The sequence below is a fragment of the Suricata suricatta genome, chromosome 3, assembly GCF_006229205.1.
Source record: "Suricata suricatta isolate VVHF042 chromosome 3, meerkat_22Aug2017_6uvM2_HiC, whole genome shotgun sequence".
Classification (NCBI taxonomy): Eukaryota; Metazoa; Chordata; class Mammalia; order Carnivora; family Herpestidae; genus Suricata; species Suricata suricatta.
The window spans coordinates 100,599,602-100,605,911 of NC_043702.1; the positions used below are offsets into that span (position 1 = coordinate 100,599,602).

Consider the following 6,310-nt stretch of genomic DNA (forward strand, 5'->3'; position numbering starts at 1 on the left):
TTATCATCAGGGACACACAAATCTAAACCACAATGAGATACCACCTCTCACCTGTCAGAATGGCTAACATTAAAAACTCAGGTAAAAAAGGATGTTGGCGAGGATGTGGAGAAAGAGGATCTCTTTTTCACTGCTGATTGGAATGCAAACTGGTGCAGCCACTCTGGAAAACAGTATAGAGTTTCCTCAAAAAATTAAAAATGGAAATGCCCTATGACCCAGTAATTACACTACTAGGTATTTATCCAAAGGATACAGCTGTGCTGTTTCAAAAGGGCACATGCACCCCAATGTTTGTATGGAAAGAGCCTAAATGCCCATCGATGGCTGAATGGATAAAGAAGATATGGTATACAATGGAGTATTACTTGGCAATCCAAAAGTATGAAATCTTGCCATTTGCAACTACGTGGATGGAACTGGAGGGTATTATGCTAAGTGAAATTAGTCAGAGGAAGACAAATATCATATGACTTCACTCATATGAGGACTTTAAGATACAGAACAGATGAATATAAGGGAAGGGAAGCAAAAATAATAAAAAACAGGGAGAGGAACAAAACATAAGAGACTCCTAAATATGGAGAACAAACAGAGGGCTACTGGAGGGATTGTGGGAGGGGGGATGGGCTAAATGGGTAAGGGGCATTAAGAAATCTATTCCTGAAATTACTGTTGCACTATATGCTAACTAACTTGGGTGTAACTTAAAAAATTAATTAATTAATTAATTAATTAATTAAAAAAGAAATGTAAATTAAATAATTCCCATGCTATTTCTTCTTGCTTGACTTCTGAGAAGCTCAGCCTGAAATTGCAGACTATTTTTAATGATCATACAGCCACAAACTCTCTTTCTCTTTGGTATTGTTATTCTTTTCTACTGGTTTTCTGATTCTGATTTTTTAAAAATAAATTGTGTTTTTATGCTAGTCTACTGAGTTTGGATATATAGTAAGTTGCCACAAATCCTTTATGGATAGGGTGGGGGGAAATATACAAGTATAAATATCAGGGTATAAAGATAAATCTTTAAAATTTTTTTTAATGTTTATTTATTATTGAGGGAGGGAGAGAGAGAGAGAGAGAGAGAGAGAGAGAGAGAGAGAGAGAGAGAGAGAGAGAGATTGAGGGAAAGAATCTTAAGCAGGTTTCAGGCTCTGAGCTGTCAGCACAGAGCCTGACTCAGGGCTCGAACTGAACCGCCACCTATGAGATCATGATGTTAGCTGATTTTGGATGCTTAATTCACTGAACCACCCAGGTGCCCCAAGATGGATCTCTTTCAAATCTCCACTTCTTTTTGAGACATAAAGGCAACAAGTGACACATGCTGTAGAGAACATCTTGCAAAGGTTTCCAAGTAGCTGATGAATAGCTGGCTACCTGATTCTTGAACTCTGCATCCCAATTTAGGACATAAAATTGTTCAGGGAGACATTGTAGAGGCAGTGAGAAGATTCGAGAAAGGGATTTCTCTGCAGAAGGTTCCACTTCTCTTTGCCCCTATTGGCAGATAGTTGTATTTTCCCACTCAGGTCAAGAGAGGGACTCAGTAGGATACTTGGGGAGTTCAACCATGTCCTCAGCAGCAGGAGGTGCTGTGACTTCTTCCTCATCGCTGCAGACATTGCTGCTGGTCAACTGGTCAACTGCTACATGGGATCTAAAGAGAGTAGCTGAAGTCAAGCAATCTTGCCTTCCAGAATATTCAGCATATAAGTTGTGAGATAGTTTCTCATAAACTAGAAGAAGGTGGGCTTCCTGAACTCAGAGCTGGGCCACAGCCACTTTATATCATGCCCCAAAGGCCCACCTGAGGGAGTTATGGATCCCGCCAGAGAGAATCAGTGTTGGGACAAGGGTCTCCAGACACCTTGAGGTCAGGGTAGGCTTAGCCAGGTGGAAGACAAAGTACTGGCAAGGCCATAGGACCTGGCCGCAATGAGGTCACAAAAGTCCTTGTGAGAGAGGAAGCAGCTCTAAAGCCTGACTAGCCAGAGAGGACAAAGCCATCCTATGACAACACAGCAGCAAGAATTCCTTCCTGTCACCCATACCCCTCTTTCCCATCCACTGTGAGAGCAGGAAGGGGGCTTGCAACCTGGTCCCCTTGGGACAGCAGCTTGGGCTTTCAAGGAGGGACAGAAAAGAAGGTCTGGTCCCTCCCTCATTCATTCCCCAACCCCAGTACATCCTTTCTGGTTCAGGAGAAGAGTTAACATCTCTGAAGGTCTAGATTTTTTCTTATTATATGGGATTAGGCATGCTAATCTCTGTGTCGTGACATGTTCAAGACTTCCCTGTCCTAGAACATTTTATTACCAAAAAGAGCTCAGAAAAGTCTTTAGACAGCCTATCCTTCAGTCCAGGGGAAGGAAAGGGCCTCCTCAAGTTCATGAATTGGACAAGAAGCAGGAGGAGCCCAAAATAACATTTGGTTTTTGTTGGTATCTCAGGAGCCCTGTGTCATCAATGTGCTGGTTTTCTAGATGACTCCCATCCCCATATTTGCCATATAAAACCTGGGTCGGGAATGAGCCATGCCACTCTTTCTGGCCTAATGTCAGTAAGTTTGCTTTTAGAGTTTGTGACATCAAGGCCTTTCTGCCTTAGGCAGAAAGTACTCTTTGGTTCCTTCCTGCCTTGCCTTTTCCCGACCGTTCTAATTTCCTCTCGTTCCCTCTCCACGGCCATCTCCACAGTGGCCAAGGCAGCTGGAGGCCCCAGTGTCCCGTCCATGCTCCTCTCCTCTGGGTGACGGCCGGTCCGGCTCACGCTAAGGTTCAGGGCTGTGGCAGACACCCAGGAGTGACCAAAGCCAACAACTCATTTTGCAGTCTTGCCACAAGTTACTGTTCCTTCATCTCACCAGCCAGCAGGTGGGGGGATAGCGTCTGTCATCCCAGCCTGGAGGACAGGCCCTGTGTGACAGCTTCTCCTTCAGCAGACTCCTGGGAATACTTGCTCATGGATGCCACGAGCATGGAGCCCACACAGAGCTGCGACCACAGTGGGGGTGGGCTCAGAGGTGTGGTCCAGCTCCTGGCTTGGCTGCCTTTTCTGCGTGGCGCTGGCATGCCCCGTGTCTCCGCTTAGAAGTGGGCATGGGACGCTGTGGATCAAAGGTCAGATTCAGCTCGTCTGGCCCTGACTTCTTTATACTTCTGTGATTCCTTCTTCCCCTTGATGAGTATGAGTGGGCAGTGAAGTTGGACACTCAGTGTGATGTTAGTCTTTGAGTGCCGCACCCCTTGTTCTGGATTCTTCTCCACCTTTCTCCTGCACCCTGCTCATGTCCTCGTGTTGCTACATCCCATCCTGACAGAGAAAAGACAACTCTGGCAAACCTATCTCCAGGTAAGCCCCCCACCAAGTTGAACAGCTTGAGGTTTCTCAATAGGCTCTGAGGTTTTTGCTTCTAAGCCCAACACCACCCCCATCTTTCCCCGCTCCCTCCCTCTGAGGGGCTTCTTTCTTGTCTGTCTGGCAAACCTCTGGCATTCTAACACAGTCCTAGTTGGCCTTCATTCTACCTTAAAGTGCTTCCCTCTCTAGTGGTTGTCCACTCTGCACACCTCCAGTCATTGTGCACATTACACTGTTTTGTAGCCATTGAGGTGCATGTCTGTATCCCCACTGGGATACACGCTTCTCAAGAGAGGTACATTTCTTGTTCATTTCACCCCTTCACCTAGCTCAGGGGGGTGCTGGTATCTGTTTCTTAAACTTAACTCCAGTATGAGGGAACATCTATATTGCTTCCTAGGATTATTTCATTTTAGGAAGGGCAGGAAAAGGCAATGCTTCCCCCTAAGGAATGCCTTGCTGAGGACTGGATCTTAGCATCTTCAGGAGAAGATTGTTTGAGGGGTATGGGGAATTCCTGGCGCTTTTCAAATTACATAGACCAGGACAATGTATAAAGAGCTCTTTGTTTATTGGATGATTGAAAATTAAGAGGATATTCACTCACATCTTTTCTAAGAAAAAATTCATACAAGCTGGTATGCTTCCTGTTAAGATATATAAGCAAAATATATTTTTCACGGGGAAAAAATAATAAGGAGCTGGTTTTCTAACACTTTCATGGGTCCTTGGGAGTAAACTTTCCTAGGAAATTTGACGATGGTAGTGTTCTTGGGGGCAATGTCTCAATAAATTAGAGCTCTATGGGAATTTTTCTAGGAAGCGCAGACTTCAAATCATTGAAATGGCTGAGGTGACACCATTCAATTAATTGAAGGATTTTCACGATCATGTCCCAATCACGAATGGTATGTTAATCTCATATTGCAAGAATGGACCGCTCTTCTGTTTTACACAATGATTTTCCATTTGGGGCTGAAGGGTATATATTGGGGAAAGCAGAATTTAGAAGTCTTCGACTGCCAGAAAGTGACCAGCATTGCATGTAACGCAGAAACCACACGAGACTGTTGCTGAATGTCAGGAGGGAAGAAGTGTGTATTGATTGATTCTCTTCCAAGACTCTCTAAGCTTGAAATAAGCCAGCTCCGAACAGAGTTATTGATGCTGGAATATTTTTTCCGCCACCTCAGATGGTGTTTTTAGTTATGTGAGTGCCCAAAGAAACGCAACGGCGAGCGAAAGAGAAAGGGAACTAGTGTCCGGAGATGCCCACGTGGTTAAGGGACCAGCGTGAGATTCAGGGCAAGGTGATGGAGGGCCAGGGACGCAGGAAGCCAGCAGGCCTGGGTTCCAATCTTGCTGTGTCTCAACTCACTTTGCAGTTTTCCTCGTTCCCTCCTGTGCTTCCTTAGCACGCCTGAGCAAAGGGGCTCAAACACCGGCCTTTACACATGGCCTTCTGGGATCCCGGATTCTTGCTGCAACATGAACAGGGATGTGAAATGCGTGGTTCCTCTTGCGTGGACTCAGTCAGCCTCCGTGGGGCCACACTTCTGAGGCGAAGGAGAGTGTGGATCCTTGAACGATGCGCCGAGAAACCCTGTTCTGTCCCCACCCCAGAAGGCATTTGCTCCAGCTGAATAAAGCCATTAGACGGACCACTTCATTGTTTTAGCCAAGTGGATCACTCTCTAGTCCTGAGAGAACAGTCACTGTGGGTTTATGTTCTATTTCCCACAATGTGCAGGGTTTATAAGTTAGAGCGTTAATTAAAATTTTATTACTTGATATAAATCGATGTTTCTAAGTGCCTTCTATAAATGTAAGGCAGCCTTAAAAAACAGGGATTTTCCACATCGGCCTGGAAGCTGCCTTGCTTGGCGTCTAGAGGCATTTGACCACCAGTTAAATTGAAATTTCCTTTTGAGGGGGTTGAATGAGTCGCACCATGATGTCTGACTGGCAGGTTCTCCCCTGAGGACCAGCTGTGGCGGGCGGAGTAAAGGACCGGTTAGTGGGGCTGGAGTTGTGAGCCTGCGTCTCCCCAGCTTGGAAATAGCTTCTTGCAATTTGCAGTAGCTTGCTTGTCTAGAGTATGCTCCATTTTGATGGTAAAGTACCTGTTTAATTTTTTAAAGTTTATTTATTTATTTTGAGAGAGAGAGAGAGACAGTTGAGTTGAGGAGGGGCAGAGAGAGAATCCCAAGCAGACTCTGTGCTGTCAGTGCAGAGCCCCACGTGGGGCTCAAACTCACAAACTGAGATTATGACCTGAGACGAAATCAAAAGTTGATACTTAACCCATGGGCCATCCAGGCTCCCCCGCCCCTGGCTGTCGTATTTTTAAGGTTAATGTTACTAAGTGATCAGGGTGGGATCCAGAGAAGACCCCCCAACAACTCTGGGGCTGGTGAACGAACAGGTGCCGGCACCCACGGAGCCAGCTGAGCTCGCTGCTTTCTCGGGGACTCTGGAGTCTGAGGAGTATGCAGCCACCAAGCTTCCACGATCTGGCCACCTCCGTCCTAGCTTCCCTGTGTGTGCTGCAACCTGGCTTCCTGGGGCACGGAAGCGGCAAGATGGCAGAGATGTAAGGAGCCCCATTACCTGCGTCCACCCACAATTATCAAACTGAGAAGAATTAAAAAGCCACAGCTCTCTGATCTCCAAGAACGGAGGTGTGCGAACAGACTCCTTATCGACAGCAGTCTCACTGTTGCCTGAGTGAGTGAGTGCGAATGGGGACCAGAGACTTTAGGGGAGGGAGCACCGGCTCCGGAGACAAAGCGCTGAGCGCCCAGAGGCTTGGCGCTGGGCCCGCTGAAACCCGCGTGTCCCTAGGCGCACCTCTCCTAGCCGGGCTGGGCGGCCGGGAGACCGGAGGTGGACAGGTGGACAGGTCAGCGGGGAGCCGCTCCGCGCTGGGCAGCCAGGAGCC

The 6,310-nt window shown here is 46.9% G+C and overlaps 1 long non-coding RNA gene across 2 annotated transcripts; it reads left to right on the forward strand.

Moving 5' to 3' along the window:
* The first annotated feature begins 2,066 nt into the window (after window positions 1-2,066).
* On the forward strand, window positions 2,067-5,033 carry LOC115286560. 2 transcript variants are annotated; one of them, XR_003906128.1, is made up of 3 exons: window positions 2,067-2,156; window positions 2,706-3,360; window positions 4,755-5,033. It is a non-coding gene; the product is annotated as an uncharacterized LOC115286560 (long non-coding RNA). The 2 variants fall into 2 exon arrangements; XR_003906129.1 differs by having other exon boundaries at window positions 2,841-3,360.
* Window positions 5,034-6,310: the final 1,277 nt, after the last annotated feature.